General features: G+C 40.8%; 2 long non-coding RNA genes across 2 annotated transcripts in view; both read right to left on the bottom strand.

Moving 5' to 3' along the window:
• Positions 1-1,477, bottom strand: LOC101738093 (uncharacterized). Its single transcript, XR_002431197.3, has 3 exons — positions 724-1,477; positions 490-574; positions 1-343 (listed from the first exon to the last, which is right to left on the bottom strand). It is a non-coding gene; the product is annotated as an uncharacterized LOC101738093 (long non-coding RNA).
• Positions 1,478-4,258: 2,781 nt separating this feature from the next.
• Positions 4,259-14,010, bottom strand: part of LOC110385963 (uncharacterized) — a 42,480-nt gene continuing 32,728 nt past the window's right edge. The window contains exon 3 of the long non-coding RNA XR_002431223.3: positions 4,259-4,597. This is a non-coding gene — a long non-coding RNA (uncharacterized LOC110385963). The remainder of the gene's footprint in view (positions 4,598-14,010) is intronic.

Raw genomic sequence — 14,010 nt, 5'->3', positions numbered from 1 at the left:
TTTCAATGAACCTTACACGCTTTTATTACTCAAACGTCACGCACAAAGATAAATGTTTTATAATTAAAAACAAAATGTTTCATTTTTTATTTACATTATTTCGTTTTGGAACTTATTAAATTAGCTTTCTAAGTATTAAAAAAGACAAATTTAGTATTTTAGAAATAACGATTTTATTTATTTATCGTATATTCCTTACCACCGAAGCGCGTCCGTCATTTTACGAAAATTTTCACTTCTAGTATTTATTTCAATTCTTCCATATCCAGTTTTAAACAAAACTTGACCACATCAACGATCTTCATTATCTTCATTATTCAGCTATGTAGGTATATCTGCAGCTCTGATGTTAAGTTGTAAATTATATGAAAAAGTTAACGAATATTTTCCGTGGTCATCAACAGAACGATACCAGGGAATCAACGGGAATAAAATGCGTAACTAATTTCGATACAAAACTTCAATAGGTTTAATTACGTTAAAAATTACCAGAGTCGTGCCTGATAGATTTCATATTTTCCAAATATTTCTCGACGTATAAAAACATCCATGGTTTTTTGAATGTTTTTTGTACCTAAAAACGACATCAAACATTAATGAGAAGCAAACGTTGGCTCACCCCGAGTCCCCGGGCAATATTATCTAGCAGATACAACATTGTTTCATTCTGTAAAGCGTGTGTTTACACAAACAAATTATGTTAACTATTACTGTTTGTTCGACCTCAACTTTCCGCACACAGCAAATGAAAACAGCTTTAGTGGCACGTTCACATCATAATTATTATATATTTAAACATCGTTTTTTAAAATTTAAATTTTCAATTTACATTACGTATCACGTGTATGTATGACAATGCTTTATTATATAACGCAATTATTATACAAGTTTTTAAGTGAATTAACAATCAAACATGCAATTTACAATTATTTCCATATTTCAATTTTGGCGGGCTTTCTGTTTACCACAGACTATAAACCCGTGTGTAGTGAGCGCCGCTTGTGGCTCTATGTGTACCTACTTAAAATACGCTACATAATTAATTCATAATATTTTAATAATTTATTAGTTGTTGACACAATGGCATACCATAAATATTTTAAAAGACATTGTTGTGTTCCCGAACGTATCATAAATTTATTAATAGGAAATTTAAAGTTTCTAGTACTTGCATATCTTGGTTGGACCAAATTATAATTTGGTGTGCCCGCCTACTTCACTGAATAGCACTCCACTATATCCACCATCGTCAAGCAAGTGCAACATTCAAGGGTTTTCGTATCAACGAAAATCACCCTTAACTCTATTAGTCACTATAATAATTTAAGCTTTAGGTCTCACACGTATGGTTGATATTCAAATGTAGATTAGTTACTAGTAGAAGTAGTTTTTTAATAAACGTTGTAGTCAAGCTGCATGTGAAGAGCCGAGTCGCGCTTCGTTATCGAGGTACGATAGCAGGACGATGCTAATTGTATACTCCAGTTATACAAAGGGCTTATGCTATATAAACTCGAATTACCTATGACATCTTTTAAATCATAGAGAATTAATTTAAGCAATATACAAAATGTTGAATTGTCTGTACAAAATTGAATTGTAGTTTGTAAGATTAGCTTATTTTATAATTTTGTCACTTTAACATTTGGCTCTAATGGCTTTGAAGTAGATTGCAGTCATAACTCAGCGTATTTATTAGAATTTCTCGAACAGCACGGTCATGCCTACAAAAAAACGAATTCCATGCGTGGGAAAAGAAGTACAGGCCTCATTATAAAATAAATATTATTTCCTTAAGGTCATTAGTTATTGACGACTTTCTTGGGCGCAAGGACGTTTCTCAAAACATAATCCTTTTCAATAAAGAATGCATATCCTATGTTTGCTTGATTAAAAGTAAACTGATCGTATTTTTCATTATTCACGATTAACCTATCCATATTTCCAACACAAAAATGAAAAAAGAATTTACCTTGCTGTATTTTTAAGTTAATATCATATGTTCGAAAATATCTCTATTTTATTCGATCGTGTTCAAATTATATTATATAATTAAAAAAAAAACGCTTAAAAATGCAGAACTAAATTTATTACCTGTTTTGTCTGTTTTAATAATAATTGTCGTATAATCTGCATATATCTATCTATCTACCAGAAAAATTGTGTCTGGGCATGTACAAAGCAGTGAACCTAATCTTATACTTGTATGCTTATTGTCGAAAATTTATTTCAAACCAGCTGACCCGGCAGACTTCGTAGTGCCTCAATCGATAAATAAATGACCTAAACTTTTGTATAAAATAAACATAAAACAAACAAAAGGAATCCGTTGACGGGCGACACATCAAAGGGAAAACAAAATTGTTATTTTTTATTTAATTCCGAGTATTTTCATATTTATCTACCTTTTAAACCTTCCCTGGACTTCCACAAATAATTCAAGACCAAAATTAGCCAAATTGGTCCAGCCGTTCTCGAGTTTTAGAGAGACTAACGAACAGCAATTAATTTTTATATACTTAGGTAGATGGTACATACAAAAATGCCGGAAACCGACCGCGAAACTTATTTATCAGAAAGAAAGCTTTCGGGAAAGAGATGTCGGTTCACGTCTGTACCCCGTCAATATTGACTCAAGCAAGGAGCATCCCGCGACTAATCTTATAGAAACTGTTTGCTTTCCCGATTGAAAGCACAGCTCTTGTGGAAACTTTCACATTTCAAATAGAATTTGCATATAGGCAACGGGGCAATATTTCCTTGCGGTGGCTCCCTATTTGAATATTGCTGACAAAACGAAGAATCGTCTATCAGAATTGAGTCTTTAGACGGACGTCGAATATTTACTGGAAAGTAATAAGTTTCCTAACATCTAGCCTAGCCTTTAGAGCTACGGAGCTAATAAGGAAGGTTATTGAGAAAGTTTTTATAGTTCGATTCATGAATTTTACCTGCATTTTGTTGTACTAATTTTTTTTGCATGTTCTGAGTATAATTAAAAATTATTTCTTTTACGCTTCATTTTCGATCTGATTATTTTGATGTTATTATTTTCAAAGTTTCAAATACCTATGTATAATTGTACATACATTACAGTTTTCATGGGCACGGGCGATTAAGGTTTTTTCTCCTACTTACGCCGAAAGTTCGATTTTCCTCCCGCTGTACAGGGAAGAAAGTCTAACTTTTCTCCCGCTGTATAGGGAAGAAAGTGTAACTTTTTTCCCTGGGTACAAGTGCGCATGCGCGTTAGTGTCTACGTCTGCTCTCACGCACCTAACATTCTCCGCCATTGTTTTGCTCGGGTAATTTGCAATATTATGTTTCGTGTAAAATTGAAATAAACAAAAGGCAATAAAATTTAATAGTGAAGTATTAAACAGAGATGAGTTCATCAGACAATTCTTATTTAATTAGTAGTAGTTTATTTAAAAATTAAAAAAAAGTTAAATTGTTTTTTTATGAGTATGGGGGGGGGGGCTCCGATCCCCCCCTACCCCCGCCAGGGCTTCCCCCTGGACCCCAGCTCGGTACTCCACGAACTTTCGGCCTGGTAGGAGAAAAAATAGTGCACCGCGGGAAAAAAGTTGGACATTGAAATGTCCAACTTTTCTCTCTTGGTGCACAATGTACTATTATTTTTCGACATTTGAATTTTAATATTTGCAAAATGTTCCGATACAATATCTTTAAATTATACTTAAGACTCGCAACAACCGCAGAAAATATGGTTTTGGACATTTATGATAAAGCTCATATCATAGATTATTCGTAAATGTTTAATTTCACTGAACTATTATAAATTTTCCCCGAGATAAAATAAAGTCCTGGTGGTAGGGTACCGTATGAGCCTGCACCCCGCCTACTTCTGCCCTGAAGGAGCATTGCGTTTCGGTTTGAAGGGTGGGGCATCCGTTGTACTGTAAGGCTGAGACTTAGAACTCACGTCTCAAGGTGGGTGGCGCAATTTACGTTGTTAATGTCTATGTGCTCCGGTAATCACTTAGCACCAGAAAGGCTCACCCCAACCATCTAACCAAAACACAATATGACATCATCCTTTTCCATAAATAAGCACTTTACTAAGTATTCGAATTTTTATTACAGATTGTTATTACAATATGCACACTCATTGTGACATTCAACATTAATTATCATGATTACTCATTATTATCTTTTTCCGATAAGTAAATCGTTCTATGTATATTTAATCTTATAATTTTCAATGGATTTTATTTTAGAAATGAAAACTCTCATCTTTCTTTAATTTTTTATTGTACAGCAGGATGTTTGAGCTCACGGCTCACCTAGAGTAGAGAACCCACGGAGTTTCTCGCCACATCTTCTCAGTGGGTCGCATTTACGATACGGTACTAGATTCAAACGAACCATTGCTCTTGCTATGGCAGATATAATTATTAGCAATATGCAAACTCTTTCAGAGTGGGCCTCGTGAGCGTGCTCACCAGTCAGGGTGAAATCAAGTGAAGGGTCAAGCCAGAATCGAACACCAGTTCAGTCGTTTCGCTCGATATGAATGCACCGGGCTTCTTATGCGTTAAGCCGCGAATACGTCATCAATATACTTTTGACTTACCTGTAATTTAAACATAAGACTGTTATCACAATTTTGTGTATCAAAATTTGATACGAAATTTATTAGAAAGCAATCACGTGGAAAGTACGTAAACAAATTAATTACGCAACCAGAAGCAACTGAATCGATACAAATTTACATAACACTGTTTAGTCAAACATTAACTTCTAGCTTATGATGAAATAGTGCTGACAACGTAAATAGTAACAGTGTATTTACAGATAACAGGTATAATATTTGCTACGGCTTTAGCAAAGCGTATTAAAAGCACGTTTACGGTTTATTCTCGCGTTAATTAATATGACTTTATTATTTCTATCGCTTAGAATACTTTATAGTAGCACTTTCGTAATCACGGACGACCGAATAATAATCTGTAAAAGTAGTTTTAATTAAACATGGTAGGTTAGAGAGAGAGAGAGAGAATAAACTTTTCCAGACAGACAACCGTTTAATTTACAGAAATTCTGGAAAATATAAAAATATTGCAGGTAAGTTGCGGTGTACCATAGACAATACATTATTATAGAAAATATATACATACAACAAACAGATTCTGTTATATCGCGTCGCAAACGTTTTTCAACGAGATAAATTGTATTTCGTGCGTAATTTTAGTAGTACGAACACGCGTCTCCCTTCCATCCCCAATTATAAATTCGTTATTCATCGGAATGAAGAACTGGCTTAAAGACAACACGGCCTGAAGCTTCGAAATTAATGAAAGGCTGCCACAACAAAGAGATCAGAGGAAAACGTTCATTACTTATTTTCTCGAAGTGAAACGCTTAATCTAAGGATAAAAACACTCTACCCGTTCCTTAATTCCTATCGCGGGATAAAACTCTTTTGTTTTGTGTAAATTTAATAAAATCCATCTGATAGATGGAGATTAATTAACAAATACAACTGTGGCGTTTAAGAACGCATCTTTTTATGATGCGTAAGCCGGAACGCACGAGAGGTGGGGAACAGAAGATAGTCTGTGACACTGGACCTTTTTACCGCCGAAAATTTTAAGAAACGGACAACAAAATATAATATCTAATATAATATAATAACTTAGAATTGTTTCTGTCGCTACAACAACAAAACTGTGGTGTTAATTACATAAAACACTTTTATAGCGAAATAAAGAAGGGACTTTATATGGATTCCCTCACAGCTATTAAATTAACAGTTTGTCGGCGCGTAAAAGTTAGTTCTCGGGTATATTACTCGAGCTAAGTTTTCGCTTATAATATAGAAGTTTTGTATGCTACCAAGGTCATTACTCTGTAATGTCATTACGTAGCGGATCACCTCATAGGACGGAGGTGTTGACTAAGTTACAACTTTTGATAAATTTGCCCGCAAACTTTGAATTCGCGACATTAATTAAGATAAGGCTCTTGGTGGCGGTAGCGAATCCACCACGGCCCAGACCGTACCGAGTTGAGCGATTTTCGTGTTTGTCTTAGACAACTTGGACAGTGAAGTGACTAGTCAAATGAACTGGGCCCGTCTGGCGAGCACCAATTTCAGACACCGGCTTAACGTCTGAATTAAATGCTGGAGCACGTTTCTTTTCAACAAGCGCAGAATGTGCTAAATAAATTCACAAAGCAGCACTGAAATGCTTTGCGAAACTGGAATATGTAGACTTTTCGTTTGTAAGGGAATCTCGCTGAATTCTATTACGAATTAAAAACAGTAGATTATGTTTCGCCTGGTATGGGATTCATTCAGTGTTCCACTCAAGCACTAGTCACCGTCCTCGTCGAGCCCTTCGTCGCAAGCGACGGGTTCGACGAGAACGGTGACCGGTGCTTGAAGTACCTAGAAGCACCGTTAGTGGATCGGGAGGATCCGAGATGACGTGTTTTGGGCGACGTCGACTGCTTTCCATTATTTTTGCAGGATCGGAAATGTCCTACAACCAGTAATAAAATACTCTCCTTTGTATTATTTCCTCAATCAATTCCTCGCATAGAAACCCTTTAACATCCACATTACGTCGACCATTAAACTGATAATTCGTTTCTGATAACACGAATTCAGACTAGTAAAAGCAAAGTTATATAATAATATATCGCACATACGGTGCGATGACGTCACTTATGCAAATTATGTAATTTTTCAGGAGAAGCATTGGGTAATTCAACATTTCAACATTATATAATTCTTATATAGATTTGCTAGGCTATAGAAATAAAATGATCTTATACCTTTAAACGAGCAATTCTTGTTTATATATAATCTGAATCTCGGAAACGGCTCCAACGATTTTCATAAAATTTAGTATACAGGGGATTTCGGGGGCGATAAATCGATCTAGCTACGATTTATTTTCAGAAAATGTTGTTTTATTCGTGTTTTCAATAATCAATTCTTCCCGACATCTATTGGCGAATAATAATACTATTTTTCTTAATTGAGGGCAACTAACCGCTTTAAAGACACAACAAGACGGCGTTATCAAAAAAAAAATCGAGCATCGGCTCGGTCATCATCTACTAATATTTAAACTACAACTTTAAACTCCATTAGTAAACCCAAACGTCTCTCTGGACTCACTAATAACTATTAAAAAATGTATTTTCTCATACTCAATGCTGTGTTAAAAAAAATTGCACAAGAGACTTTATAACACCGTATATGCGATATGTTACGTGTTTAGAAGTTTGTCAATGACAAGACAGGTGCGTGAAGTAACTAGCGTTCTATTATAAATGTTATATGAGTCGCTGTTTGCAAGTTTCGCATTAATTCTCGAACTTAAGCATCGGAGTAGCAGCGTAGAGTTTGAACTCCCGAGACCTCGTACTTGCTGACGATTTCAATAACTAACTTCGTCACATCTTCTCGAGCAAATACCATTAAATTTTAACGAATCGTTTTTAACCGACTTAAAAAAATGAGGTGTTTATCAATTCAACTGTATTTTTTATAATTTGTCTTGCCTCAGAACTTTGTTATAATATATATGAACCTATTTTGATGTTTGAATTTTATCAAGATCTGACCAAAAGTTTTTGCGTTATCAATTAAGCTTTGCTTAAACGGGTCAATGACCTCTCGGCCTAGCTGGTATAAGTAGTTACTGGAGCCCATAAACATCAGTACATGCATGCCGCCACGCACCTGACACACCGTCAACTGATTCGAATGAAAGACACCTAAACGAACAGCCTAACATTAATTTTAACATTAATAAAGGCGATGAAACCAAACCCACCTTACATCATCTCTCCCTGTCGGTCGTATTCGAAAGTGAGCGTCAATGAAAGAGACGTAACAACGTAACGAGACAATGCTCAGACAACACTCACTCCCACACTATCCATTGAGCACCCGTGGCCAAGGATGGGGATTTCATATTATACCTAATTCAAAATACCCTACATCTAAATTAAACTCAAAATTGATCCCAGGTGAATCAGCTGATGTCTTTTCACAATTATATAATGATGATAGATGGATCGATTGTAATAGATAATATATTTATAGTATTATATTCATAATATTTATGTTCGAAGCGAATCAATCGTTTATCTCTGTTATATAAAAATTATGTTATCATTCTTTGTTGACGCAGATTAATTTTTAAACCATCCGCTAATAAATAGTTTTTTTATTGGTTTCGGGTGAACGTGCTCACGATCTATGTGTTGTAAAGTAGATACCAGAGCTCATGGATATTACAATGTGAATGCTGTTAAAAAAAATTGCGGCGTTGTTTTTTTTTATTGCCCTTGTAGGCAGACGAGCATACGGCCCACCTGATGGTTAGTGGTTAGCGTCGCCCATGGACTTCAGCAATGCCAGGGGCAGAGCCAAGCTGCTGCCTACCGTTTAATACTCTCCACAAGCCTCGTTTAAAGAAGCACATGTCATAGCGCCCGGGAAACACCGTGGAGGGGAGCTCATTCTATAGCCGGATGGTACGTGGCAAAAAATACCTCTGGAAACGCACTGTCGATGAACGCAGCGGTTCCACATAATATGGATGAACTCTGCTCCGATGGCGGGAGGTGCGATGATAAAAAGGAGATGAAGGGATCATCTCAAACAATTCCTCAGAGCATTCCCCATGGAACATACGGTACAAAATACAGAGGGAACCGAAGTCCCTCCGCAGACCCAGAGGCTCCAAACGATGTTACTACTTAATCGTGGAGTTCATTCCACAACATAAGCGTTAACTCGGTAGAAAAATAAGTACCCGTCTGGGGGATTTAAACACTGGTATATTTATAAAGTTTAATACGAATGCATCAGGCAGGAAACTCAGTGGACTGATGGCATGGGATAGGTAGCACGTCGAACTCTTTATCGAGTTTGACAAATACTGCTACCGGGGTTGCTAACCCGGCTCCTAGTGTTAGAGTTAAAGGCGTCTAATGCAAGGGTCATTGGATCTGATAGATCCGTAAGGACATGTTTAGCGGAGAATGCAGCTGTCCACTTCAGGACATGATATCCCAATTGAAAAGGAAATAATCATTATTGCCTTTAAAATTGAAGCGTGTGATAAAAATTTGTCAGTATCGTTACAAGGCCCGAACAAACTTATACGTCGCTACCAGCAGTTGTACTAAATTAATGTTTTTCAGATTATTTTCCAAATGAACTAAGGTTTAATTTTAAATAGTTCCAGTAAATCTATTCCGATCCTAGCATTGCGATCAGAACTTTCCAGTCCCGTTAGTTCCGAACTCCGATTTAGAACTGCATCTAAGTTTCACAGATCTTCTACTAATATTTGCAGTGAGCTTAGAGTGTATGTTTCACTAAGATAAATACGTACTTGTGTCACGAATCGTTGTTGGAGTTCATATACAGAGTTCAAAGCTGACATCCAAAACTAATAAAAACTTCGATGAATGTACGTGATTTACTTTACAATGCAGTCAAATCTTTTTAACCAAGAAGTCAATCAAAGGTGCATGAAATTGTTTTGACATTTTATTGTGTGAAACGCCTTTTGTTTAATCTAGAGTGCTTTGAGTTAAAACTATTTCATGGAATTGCATGAAACTTGCAATAAGGGCTGAATTAGTGAAATAGAATACTGAGCAAAGACACTTTGCTATTATTATACCACGCACTTGTAGACTCATTGTTGTTTTTTAATATGGATGACACCTTTGTAACATATTTAAAATTCAAATTAAGGTTCAAACACCCGACGACCATAGGGCCCTCTCTTCTTACCTCCGTAAGGAGCGTATAAGTTTCCATACGTATACGCTCCAGGAGGAGCGCGAACTCCGCGTTGTAATACGCGGAATCCCTAAAGAGTTAGATGTAGAGCTCGTAAAAGCCGACCTGTTAGAACAAGGCCTACCAGTGAATTCTGTGCACCGTATGCACACCGGTCGCGGTAGGGAGCCATATAATATGGTTCTAGTCGCTCTCCAGCCTACCCCCGAGGGTAAGAAAATCTTTAACACACAGACCGTCTGTAGGCTCTCTGGTATCGCTGTCGAAGCCCCCCATAAAAAAGGCACTCCTAGCCAGTGCCATAACTGTCAATTGTACGGGCACTCTTCCCGTAACTGTCACGCGCGCCCCCGATGTGTTAAGTGTTTGGGCGATCACGCCACGGCCCTCTGCGCTCGCGACCAAAAAACCGCGACGGAACCGCCTAGCTGCGTCCTGTGTCGAACACAGGGTCACCCCGCGAATTACCGTGGTTGCCCCCGAGCCCCTAAAATAAATCGCCGCGTCGCCCGCCAAAACCGCCTCCGAGCTTCCGGCCCAGACATCAAAGCCTCGGCACCCTCTGCGTCGCAGGCTAAGCCAGCGTTCGTTCCGGCGGCGGTGCCCAGTGTCTCGGCCTGGGCAAAACCGCTGCCGTACACGAACACGGCTACAACTCCCTCCTCCGCGATTCGTCCCGCCCCCGCGACTCGTCCCTCTCCCGCGACTTGCCCTCCGACCGCGTCCGACAATCTCGCTTTAGCGATCGACTTCTTTCAGTCGATCAACTTTGAGCGCGTTAACGCTTTGGGCGACGCCATTCGCGCTGCCTCCACTGCACAACACTTTATCGCCGTTGTGCAGGAATACGCCGACGTATACGCGTCATTAAATACGTACGTCCTCCCCTCACTCCGCCGGTAATCAATGGCGTATATAAGTAGAATAAAGCCCCTATCCGTAACGATAGGATTTTTTAACGCTTACGGTCTCGCAAATCAACGTGATCAGGTTTCTGACTTTTTGCGTGACCACCAAATTGATATCTTTTTAGTGCAGGAGACCCTACTTAAGCCCGCGCGCCGTGACCCTAAAATCGCGAACTATAACATGGTCAGGAACGACAGGCTCTCTGCCCGTGGTGGTGGTACCGTCATTTACTTTAGAAGAGCCCTGCATTGCGTCCCGCTCGATCCTCCCGCGCTCGCTAATATCGAAGCATCAGTGTGCCGAATCTCACTGACGGGACACGCGCCGATCGTTATCGCGTCCGTTTATCTTCCACCGGATAAGATCGTTCTAAGCAGTGATATCGAGGCGCTGCTCGGTATGGGGAGCTCTGTCATTCTGGCGGGCGACCTAAATTGTAAACACATCAGGTGGAACTCACACACCACAACCCCGAATGGCAGGCGGCTTGACGCGTTAGTCGATGATCTCGCCTTCGATATCGTCGCTCCGCTAACCCCGACTCACTACCCGCTAAATATCGCGCATCGCCCGGATATACTCGACATAGCGTTATTAAAAAACGTAACTCTGCGCTTACACTCGATCGAAGTAGTTTCAGAGTTAGATTCAGACCACCGTCCCGTCGTTATGAAGCTCGGTCGCACTCCCGATTCCGTTCCCGTCACGAGGACTGTGGTGGATTGGCACACGCTGGGCATCAGCCTGGCTGAATCTGATCCACCATCGCTCCCGTTTAACCCGGACTCTATCCCGTCTCCTCAGGATACCGCTGAAGCCATAGACATCTTAACGTCACACATCACCTCGACATTAGATAGGTCATCGAAACAAGTTGTAGCGGAGGACTTCCTTCACCGCTTCAAATTGTCCGACGATATTAGGGAACTCCTTAGAGCTAAGAACGCCTCGATACGCGCCTACGACAGGTATCCTACCGCGGAAAATCGTATTCGAATGCGTGCCCTACAACGCGACGTAAAGTCTCGCATCGCCGAAGTCCGAGATGCCAGATGGTCTGATTTCTTAGAAGGACTCGCGCCCTCCCAAAGGTCTTACTACCGCTTAGCTCGTACTCTCAAATCGGATACGGTAGTAACTATGCCCCCCCTCGTAGGCCCCTCAGGCCGACTCGCGGCGTTCGATGATGACGAAAAAGCAGAGCTGCTGGCCGATACATTGCAAACCCAGTGCACGCCCAGCACTCAATCCGTGGACCCTGTTCATGTAGAATTAGTAGACAGTGAGGTAGAACGCAGAGCCTCCTTGCCACCCTTTGATGCGTTACCACCCGTCACCCCGATGGAAGTTAAAGACTTGATCAAAGACCTACGTCCTCGCAAGGCTCCCGGTTCCGACGGTATATCCAACCGCGTTATTAAACTTCTACCCGTCCAACTCATCGTGATGTTGGCATCTATTTTCAATGCCGCTATGGCGAACTGTATCTTTCCCGCGGTGTGGAAAGAAGCGGACGTTATCGGCATACATAAACCCGGTAAACCAAAAAATCATCCGACGAGCTACCGCCCGATTAGCCTCCTCATGTCTCTAGGCAAACTGTATGAGCGTCTGCTCTACAAACGCCTCAGAGACTTCGTCTCATCCAAGGGCATTCTCATCGATGAACAATTCGGATTCCGTACAAATCACTCATGCGTTCAACAGGTGCACCGCCTCACGGAGCACATTCTTGTGGGGCTTAATCGACCAAAACCGTTATACACGGGAGCTCTCTTCTTCGACGTCGCAAAAGCGTTCGACAAAGTCTGGCACAATGGTTTGATTTTCAAACTATTCAACATGGGCGTGCCGGATAGTCTCGTGCTCATCATACGGGACTTCTTGTCGAACCGCTCTTTTCGATATCGAGTCGAGGGAACCCGCTCCTCCCCACGACCTCTCACAGCTGGAGTCCCGCAAGGCTCTGTCCTCTCACCCCTCCTATTTAGCTTATTCGTCAACGATATTCCCCGGTCGCCGCCGACCCATTTAGCTTTATTCGCCGACGACACGACTGTTTACTATTCTAGTAGAAATAAGTCCCTAATCGCGAAGAAGCTTCAGAGCGCAGCCCTAGCCCTAGGACAGTGGTTCCGAAAATGGCGCATAGACATCAACCCAGCGAAAAGTACTGCGGTGCTATTTCAGAGGGGAAGCTCCACACGGATTTCCTCCCGGATTAGGAGGAGGAATCTCACACCCCCGATTACTCTCTTTAGACAACCCATACCCTGGGCCAGGAAGGTCAAGTACCTGGGCGTTACCCTGGATGCATCGATGACATTCCGCCCGCATATAAAATCAGTCCGTGACCGTGCCGCGTTTATTCTCGGTAGACTCTACCCCATGATCTGTAAGCGGAGTAAAATGTCCCTTCGGAACAAGGTGACACTTTACAAAACTTGCATAAGGCCCGTCATGACTTACGCGAGTGTGGTGTTCGCTCACGCGGCCCGCACACACATAGACACCCTCCAATCCCTACAATCCCGCTTTTGCAGGTTAGCTGTCGGGGCTCCGTGGTTCGTGAGGAACGTTGACCTACACGACGACCTGGGCCTCGAATCAATTCGGAAATACATGAAGTCAGCGTCGGAACGATACTTCGATAAGGCTATGCGTCATGATAATCGCCTTATCGTTGCCGCCGCTGACTACTCCCCGAATCCTGATCATGCAGGAGCCAGTCACCGTCGACGCCCTAGACACGTCCTTACGGATCCATCAGATCCAATAACCTTTGCATTAGATGCCTTCAGCTCTAATACTAGGGGCAGGCTTAGGGACCCCGGTAACCGTACTCGTCGAACTCGACAAAGAGGTCGACGTGCAACCTAACCCATGCGTCAGCCCGCTGAGTTTCTCGCCGGATCTTCTCAGCGGGTCGCGATTCCGATCCGGTAGTAGATTCATTCGCGAAACAATTGCTCTTGAGTTGTTAGGTCTCCTTCGGAGGCGCTCGGGCAGTTGTTAGCAAATCCCACCCCTCTTGGCTGAGCCTTTGCTCGCCCACCTGTCCTGGTGAAACTGGAAAGGCCTTCGGGCCACCAGTAAACTTTCAATCATAAAAAAAAAAAAAAAAAAAAAAAAAAAAAAACATATTTAAAAGTTATGGAGATTTACCTTAATAAAGACTACGAAAAAAGTTCATATTTACATTTTTTAAATGTACACTTTTATTTTCCAATGCTTAGTATACATTTTTTTTTTTTTTTTTTTTTTCCACAGGAGAAAATCGCCGGATCCCCACCCGCGCG

The sequence above is a fragment of the Bombyx mori genome, chromosome 6 (genome assembly GCF_030269925.1).
Source record: "Bombyx mori chromosome 6, ASM3026992v2".
Lineage (NCBI taxonomy): Eukaryota > Metazoa > Arthropoda > Insecta > Lepidoptera > Bombycidae > Bombyx > Bombyx mori.
Note: the sequence above shows the minus strand (reverse complement) of the source record. Positions and strands in the feature narration are given on the sequence as shown.